Below are 8,208 nucleotides of genomic sequence, written 5' to 3' on the forward strand. Positions count from 1 at the left end.
TGTTTGTTTTTTATGTTTTGCCTATAGCGCCGGTAGGCTTTCTGGGTTCAACCTGATCGTCCGTCCTAGTTTGTGGCGCAGGGAGGTATAACATAAGGGTGCCATTCTTGCCTGGCTCATGCTGCCCGACGGAGCTCTATTTGATTCTTTTTGAGAGTTTCGCTAGAGTTCGGGTTAATAGGGGATCAGCAGGGTAACATGTGGGTAGTCTTTGGCCACTCTGAAATGACTGAAAGTTGTGAGATTGTAGCGGCGGGTGGGACCTGAACAGGGGTGTATATGACACCGCGCCTACACGCTGACCACTCAGCCATCACTTCCCCGTAGTCTCCTTTTGTCTTTATTTTTTTTTTCTAATTGGCACATTCACTAGTTACATTACTGTAGGACTCTGTATATAGCTTTGGTAGTTTTGTGGAGATACCCATTCTAAAATCTCTCGTGATGCATCTCACTATAGTTACTTTACTCTCACTAGTTACTTTATTGTAGGATTGGTAGTTTTGTGGAGATGCTGCTTATATTTCAAATTTATTTCCTACCTGCCAGAATTTTTAACTATATATTTTTTTTCTTCTAATTGTGTAGCTTGATTGAATGAACCAGCTTATACAGAGAAGAAAAATACATTCATCCCAAATAAATTATACATCCCCAAATTGATATTATGCGCGCAGTATATGACTTTTTTGCTGTATTCCTTGCTCTTTGCTTAATGACAGTGACTAAAAATGTTCTTAATATTAGTTTCATAACACACGGTTGTGTGTGTGGAATTGAGGGAAATTAAAACAGCAAGTGATTCTGGCATCTTCTCAAGAGTTTGGAAACGCTCCAAGTAGATCAGTGACACACTGTGCCTAGTGTGTCCAATAAACTACATAAATATGATTTTTACGTTTGCAACGTGTATTTTCTTTTATACTGTATGGTTAGGTAGTCTTAGTTGTAGTGCCCGAGCATTCACGCGCGCATGTGTACTTGTCATGAGCTTGTCCGAATGAGCTTGGACCTCAAATGATAGAGATCTTTGGCTACTGTTGGAACCAAACTTCACACCCACACACACCTGGAAAGCGAGACAACCCTCGACTGACATCCAGTACGCATTCACTGCTGGGTGGACAGGGGATACAGATTTAACGAGACTGCCCATCTCTACGCCCCAGGACCTCTGGGTTGCAAGCCGAGCGCGTAAACCACAGCACTACGGAGCACCGTTTTTTTTTTCTTTTTGTGTGTGTGGGTGTGGGTGGGTGGGCGTGGGTGTAGGTGAATACAAACTAAAACTAGTGGGATAAAAGATCAGAATCCAGGAAAGCAAATAGAAAAAAAATATGTAGGAGAAAAAGATATGGAAATGACGAGACAAACAGGATAAAAAAAAAAGAAAAAAATACTAAGAAAAAAAACATGATTGAGGAAAGAGAAGAATAAGAAGTGAAAGTTATGAAAAAAAAACCACTAAAAATACAAAGAAATATGAGCGTAAAAGGAAAAACAGTAAATAGGTGAAAAGGAAAACGCACTAAATAATTCACGGCAGCAAGACGGCAAAGGGAAAACTCCACAGCGGCGGGAAAGATAATGATCAAATCGCTCGGTAATTTTAACTGCTCTCCGAATCGTTACGCTGTTTATCTAATTAACGTGTGGCCATCCATTATTCATTATTATTGTCTCAAATTACATAATCGGGGCTCGTTATATCGCGGGTTTGTCAATTTTCGGAGTGGTGATTCAGCGAGGTGGATGGAGAGAGGTAGGGCAGCGACGGGGGAGGGAGGGAGGGGCAGGGGCAGCAATCGGGGGAAGGAGAAAGGGGGGGTGGCGAAGAGCAGATCATGAGGATGGAAGGACCCAATTCTGCTTCTCTCTCTCTCTCTCTCTCTCTCTCTCTCTCTCTCTCTCTCTCTCTCTCTCTCTCTCTCTCTCTCTCTCTCTCTCTCTCTCTCTCTCTCTCTCTCTCTCACACACACACACACACACACACACACTCAGCACAGAGGGAGTCATTCCACACGCCTGCCGTTCGCTGTTCTGGGGTGGTGTGGCGCGGCTTGGCGTGGCATGGTGTGGCGTGGCGTGGCGTGGCGTGCGGGAGGCCACTAACTCACACCTCCTCAGCACCGCCATGCGTCGCCCGCCTCACGCACTCCTCCCATAATGCACCTGCCGATCGCTGTTGCCCTCACACCTGAGTTCCGGTTGCTTCTACGCAAGCTCGAGGTCTCTTCCTTCACCCGGGCCGAGATTAAATTGTCATCTACATTTTTTGAAAGCTATGTGTTTTTCTCCTACTCACTTGTAAATTTATTTGCTAAAAAATTTAATATGATGACAACAGGGATCAGGTTGGTGCTTTAGAATTTGTTGATGAGACCCAACACTAAACATGTTTTCCATTCTCTCCAATTAATAAAAAAAGATAACTTGTGTGGTTTAATACAGTACAGTAAACAGCCACAATGTATCCATAAATAAATCTTGTAAGCCTTTTTTTACATAAAACAGAAAACAAATAAACGTGACACAGGTGGTTTGTTATGTTCAGGTCCCCAAACGTTGATAATTCCTAGATTCTCTTTCGTTAAGCAGCCTGACAGAAGGGTGATCTGTACCAATGACAATTACGTGAGTCCTGCTTAGTGGGAAAATTCTTAACTTAATGGTATTGTATCTATTAAGAAGAATAAAGAACAAGGGATATTTAAATGCTTCTTTGTACTTGGTAAGTAGTGATAACCGTCATATGTCCTAATAATTACTAAACTGATGAATATGAAAAAGTTGTAAACAATTAAATCAATATAGAAACTAAACCACGATCAATGAATATGTCTGACTGCCACTTTTCTGATAGGGTGTATTCTAAAACACTTCTACATACTGACTCGCAGAATGCCTTACGGTTATTTTTATCATTACCTGCTGAATGGAGCGATGTTCTGTCGAAAGGACCGGGACGTAGGAGGGGGGAGCTAACATACCCTCTATACCTGCTTTCCATTTCTCCAGTGTTTCTTTTTCATCCTAATTCCCTTCCATTTTCTATCGTCATCATCATTACTCCTTCCTCCTCCTCCTCCTCCTCCTCCTCCTCCTCCTTCTCTCCTTCTCCTTCTCCTTCTCCTTCTCCTTCTTCTCCTCCTCCTCTCCTCTCCTCCTCCTCCTCCTCCTCCTCCTCCTCCTTCTCTCCTTCTCCTTCTCCTTCTCTCCTCTCCTCCTCCTCCTCCTCCTCCTCCTCCTCCTCCTCCTCCTCCTCCTCCTCCTTCTCTCCTTCTCCTTCTCCTTCTTCTCCTCCTCCTTCTCTCCTCTCCTCTCCTTCTCCTCCTCCTCCTCCTTCTCTCCTTCTCCTTCTCCTCCTCCTCCTCCTCCTTCTTCTCCTCCTCCTTCTCTCTTCTCCTTCTCCTTCTCCTTCTCCTCCTCCTCCTCCTCCTCCTTCTCTCCCCATTCCCATTCTTCTTCTTCTTCTTCTTCTTCTTCTTCTACTACTACTACTACTACTGCTACTACTACTACCACTACTACTTCTTTTTCGTCTTCTTGTTCCTTTATTTCTTCTTTCTTTCTCTTTCACCTTCATCTTGTTTTTCCTTCTCCTCCTCCTCCTCCTAATCCTCCTTCCCCTCCTCCTCCTCCTCCTCTTTCTCAGCTCCCTCGTTCTCCTATCTATACCTTTCACACATTTATTTTATTGATTTCTTTCCATTCATTTTCTTCCTTAATATTTTCCTCTACTCCTTTAAACCAGTAGATAAAACGACACAGGTGTAGCAAAAAACTGCACAGGTGTAACCACAATAAAACGTTGAATAAACAAACGAAAGTATTATTGCGATCGATATTTTTTGTCACTATGGTGAGGCGTAAAACAAATCGACGCCTTTATACTATGACAGCGGGCGGTAACACAATGACAATTTGCATACAGTCGTTTGTGCAGCGGGTGATTAAAGTTGATAAAATGACAAGTAATCACGGAGCGGCGGTCACTTTCCGGTTGTGCAGTGATAGTTATGTTATACGAGCCAGGTGTCCGCGGGTAAAGGTGCACCTGCCTTCTCGCCCTATTTGGTATTCACTAGAAGGCCATTTCCGGCTATGTGTATCACCTAGATTGTCAGCCTTAACCGTCCGTGTAGGGAGAAAAGCCTCATTATCTCCCGCTAAATGAAGGGTGATTAAGGACACCTAATTGCCCCATGTCGTGAGATTGGGTGGTTGTGGGTAACGAGGGGCTGCAGCCGTCTTGGTCGTCGGCTGACAGCAAGCCGCCCGACTACTTAGGCGCAGTTCGTGACAATGTTCAGGAACAGCGATGTATTTACCTTCAGCAAAAATACATAATTTACGACATAATACGTCAGTGTTTTGAGACGATAATTTACAACTAAATGGCCTAATCGCTGCCTCTGATTGGCTGCTGATGTTTTTGTGTACATCTCTTTTAATAGCCAATCACCGTTCGCAGTGAATAATCGAGTAATTACGTCATCATTAAAGCATAAACACGTCCTTCAGGTAGATTTAGTTACCGTGTTATAGAATCTTTATTTTACGTAGCATTATATTTCACCGGGCCGCATCCCCAGCTCTGATTATTGAATTAATATTTTATAAAGTGTATAGTCGCCGGGCTGCCTCACCTGTCGCGTCCCAGGTGTGGAGGTGGTGGTGGTGGTTTTGGTGGTGGTGGAGGCGGCGGTGGCGGCGCAATTAGCAACGGTGGTAGCTATTCCATGAGGAAGCGTGTTGAAGAGTTTTCTAGGAAGGTAAAAAACGACTTTAAAGGACAAAAAGTCTTTTTCATCACATATGAAATGCAGAAAATGAAATTGCGACCATCATGCTGAAACAGTTCACTTAAAGCAAAACAAATCAGGGATGACACAAACAAGTGAAATTAGTGGTTTTAGTTAAAGCTAACAGCGACGTATTCGCCTCCGGTGTCAGTCAATCGTGATGACCCTGCCATAAACGCCAAAAACTAGTGTTATGCGCAATGGGATGACTCATGTCACTTCAATTTCAAAAGCCCCCCACCCCCCCCCCGCCCCTCCTTTCCTACAAGCCTCCGTAGAGCAGTGGTTAGCGTGCCTGACTACGACACCACGGGCCCGGGTTCGAATCCTGGCTCGGGCAGTCGGAGTGCAGTCCAACTAGCAGTTCATCCTCCCTTTCGGGTTGGTCGATAAATGGGTACTTGGGGAAACCTGGGGAAGGTAAACTGTGGCAATCTCGGATTTCACATTGGGCCGTGTCCCGGAGTAAAGGGTCCTTACCCACCACAGGGTTAAAGGACCAGCGGTACGGAGATGAATACCATAGCAAGGCGCAGCTATTGCGTATGCACCCAACTTAACCTTTACTTTCCTTCACCCTCTTTGCTCCCCTTGGCTAACCTTCTACAAGTATCATGTATGAACTACGAGGTGACAACGCTGCTAACAAGGGCTTCGCGCGGTGGTAACCAAGGAAAGATAAAGTAAGTGAGAACCAACCGGGTGACGAAAGTGACGAAACACGACAACATGGCCTAAATTATGGTAATGGGAGTCGGAAGCAGACTAAAGATCCTTTAGACAAACTCGTAACACTGTTTATTATCTTTAAAGGCCAAACAAAGGTATCTAAAATAATTGGAGAGGCAACATAACCCACCAGGGACTGAGTAGACACACGGGTGCATGGTAACTTTGACATGTCAGTTCAGCGACATGCAACGCGACAGGGAAGAGAAAAAGAAATAAAAAAGGAGTAAAATATATTTACGTGGTTTAGTGGTTAGTGTGTCTAGCTACGAATCCACGGGCCCGGGATCGAATCCCGGATAGTGCAGTCGACGTGCAGCTCACCCAGCTGTTCATCCTCCCATTCGGGCTGGTCGATAAATGGGTGCCTGGAGGAACCTCGGTAAGGTAAACTGCGGTAACTTTGATGTCACACTGGGCATGGGTATGGGTTCTTCCCACCACGGGCTCAAGAGTCAGTGCGACGGAGATGAGCACCGCGGTCACGCGCAGCTATAGCGTATATCCCCAGCTTTATCTTACCTTTCCTTTCACTACAGGTTTATGAAGCATGTTTTCAATTCAATCCGCATATATATATATATATATATATATATATATATATATATATATATATATATATATATATATATATATATATATATATATATATATATATATATATATATATATATATATATATATATATATATATATATATATATATATATATATATATATATATATATATATATAAATATATATATATATATACATATATATATATATACATATATATATATATATATACATATATATATATATATATATATATATATGTATATATATATATATATATATATATATATGTATATATATATATATATATATATATATATACATATATATATATTATATATAGCGTCGGGAGACTCTCTTGATGGGGCCTGCTGGTCGACCCCAACCCATTAGTGACACAGGCAAGTACTTTATAGTGGTGCCACCTTGCTTGGCGCATGCTGCCCCCCGGAACTCATCTTTGCTTATTGGTTGAAATATTATTATTATTAACATTTTTAATATCATTGATAGTATTACTATTACCATTATTATCAATATCATTGTTATTATCATAATCAATTTTATTATTATAATTATTAACACTCAGCAGCGGTGGTATGAGCAGTGACAATGTAACAGCAAAAGAACAAATAAAAAAAAAAAACAAGAATTACGTCGTGAACTATGCATGTGCTTGTTCATACCAGCTGCTGCTTCTACTTTTAAATCTAAAAGCTACACTCATTCACAGATCATATTCTTAAGGACATCAATGTTCTCTCCCCCCACCCTCCTCCCTTTTCTAATATGAGAAGAGCCGAAATCTCCTGACCCTTAGGACTCCGTTTTCTAAGCTTATCCACCAACTCATCTTCCCAAGTGTTCCTCCTCCTCCTCCTTCACTCAGAAGTCTGTATTTCCTTCAGGAGATTTCTGGCATCCGTAGCTTCCTCAAGTAAACCCCTCCATACGTCATTCCTCTCCAACACCCCCCATTCCGTTCCTTTGATGCGAGACTCGAGTGGATGCAGGGTAGAGGACACAATCTTGCTCCTTCACCGCCGTTGCCGCCACCTCTACCACCACCACAAACGACTATCACCTCCACCCTCGCCGCCGCCATAATGAACACAACGACCAATCTTCTATGGCTGCTATGGGGCACTGACGGTAAGTACCTGTTATGGTGCGTTTAGTTTCATTGTACATTTTATGGTAATTTTCGTCTTGGTAGTAACGAGGCGGAGGACGCTGTGCCAATCGGAAACAAAAACGAATGACACGCAGCGGATTATCACCGACCGACGCTACAGTCCTCATTATTTTACAGTTGTTTTTTTGTACATAAACATTACTCATTGAAAATATAGGTGTAATAAAAATTAAGAAAGAGATTTAAAATTTACCTTTTATTTCTTCACCATTATAATTTTCATTATATAATACAGTCCCCTGTTTATATCAGTAAAAGTTCCGTGATGATATCAGGATATTCATATATAGGACTGACAACAAACTCAATTTCTGAAGTATAATGTTATTTATTTAATCAATATTTTTTTACCAGGATTGAGAGGCAGCATAGACGGGTGTTTTGTTTTTCTACTCCCCTCGACCACTGTGTGTGTGTGTGTGTGTGTGTGTGTGTGTGTGTGTGTGTGTGTGTGTGTGTGTAATTCACCACGGCCTGATCACGAGTTGGACTCGCTTTCGCCAGCAGATACCCACCCGACGTGAGCAAGTGCTCATTATTGTCGATCTCCGGGTCCTGCAAGGACCTCACACACCACACACCCCATTCCCCTTGCTAAAGGGGAGACAATAACCACTCCTAGTCAACGGAAAAAATCCGGCCTGAGCGGGGCTCGAACCGCCGCCTGTTTGGCCGTGAAGCCTTGCAGTGCTAACCGACTGAGCTACCGGAGCGGTGTGTGTGTGTGTGTGTGTGTGTGTGTGTGTGTGTGTGTGTGTGTGTGTGTGTAATTCACCTCTTGGTCTGCTGCTAGTCTCTCTCGAGACAGCCAGCCGTTCCCCTACGGAAGAGCACAGCGTTCATGGTACCGATCTTTGGGTAGGACTGAGACCACTCACACACAACACACCGCGACAACGAGGTCACAACTCCTTGCCTTAC

Source organism: Eriocheir sinensis, chromosome 39 (assembly GCF_024679095.1).
Source record: "Eriocheir sinensis breed Jianghai 21 chromosome 39, ASM2467909v1, whole genome shotgun sequence".
Classification (NCBI taxonomy): Eukaryota; Metazoa; Arthropoda; class Malacostraca; order Decapoda; family Varunidae; genus Eriocheir; species Eriocheir sinensis.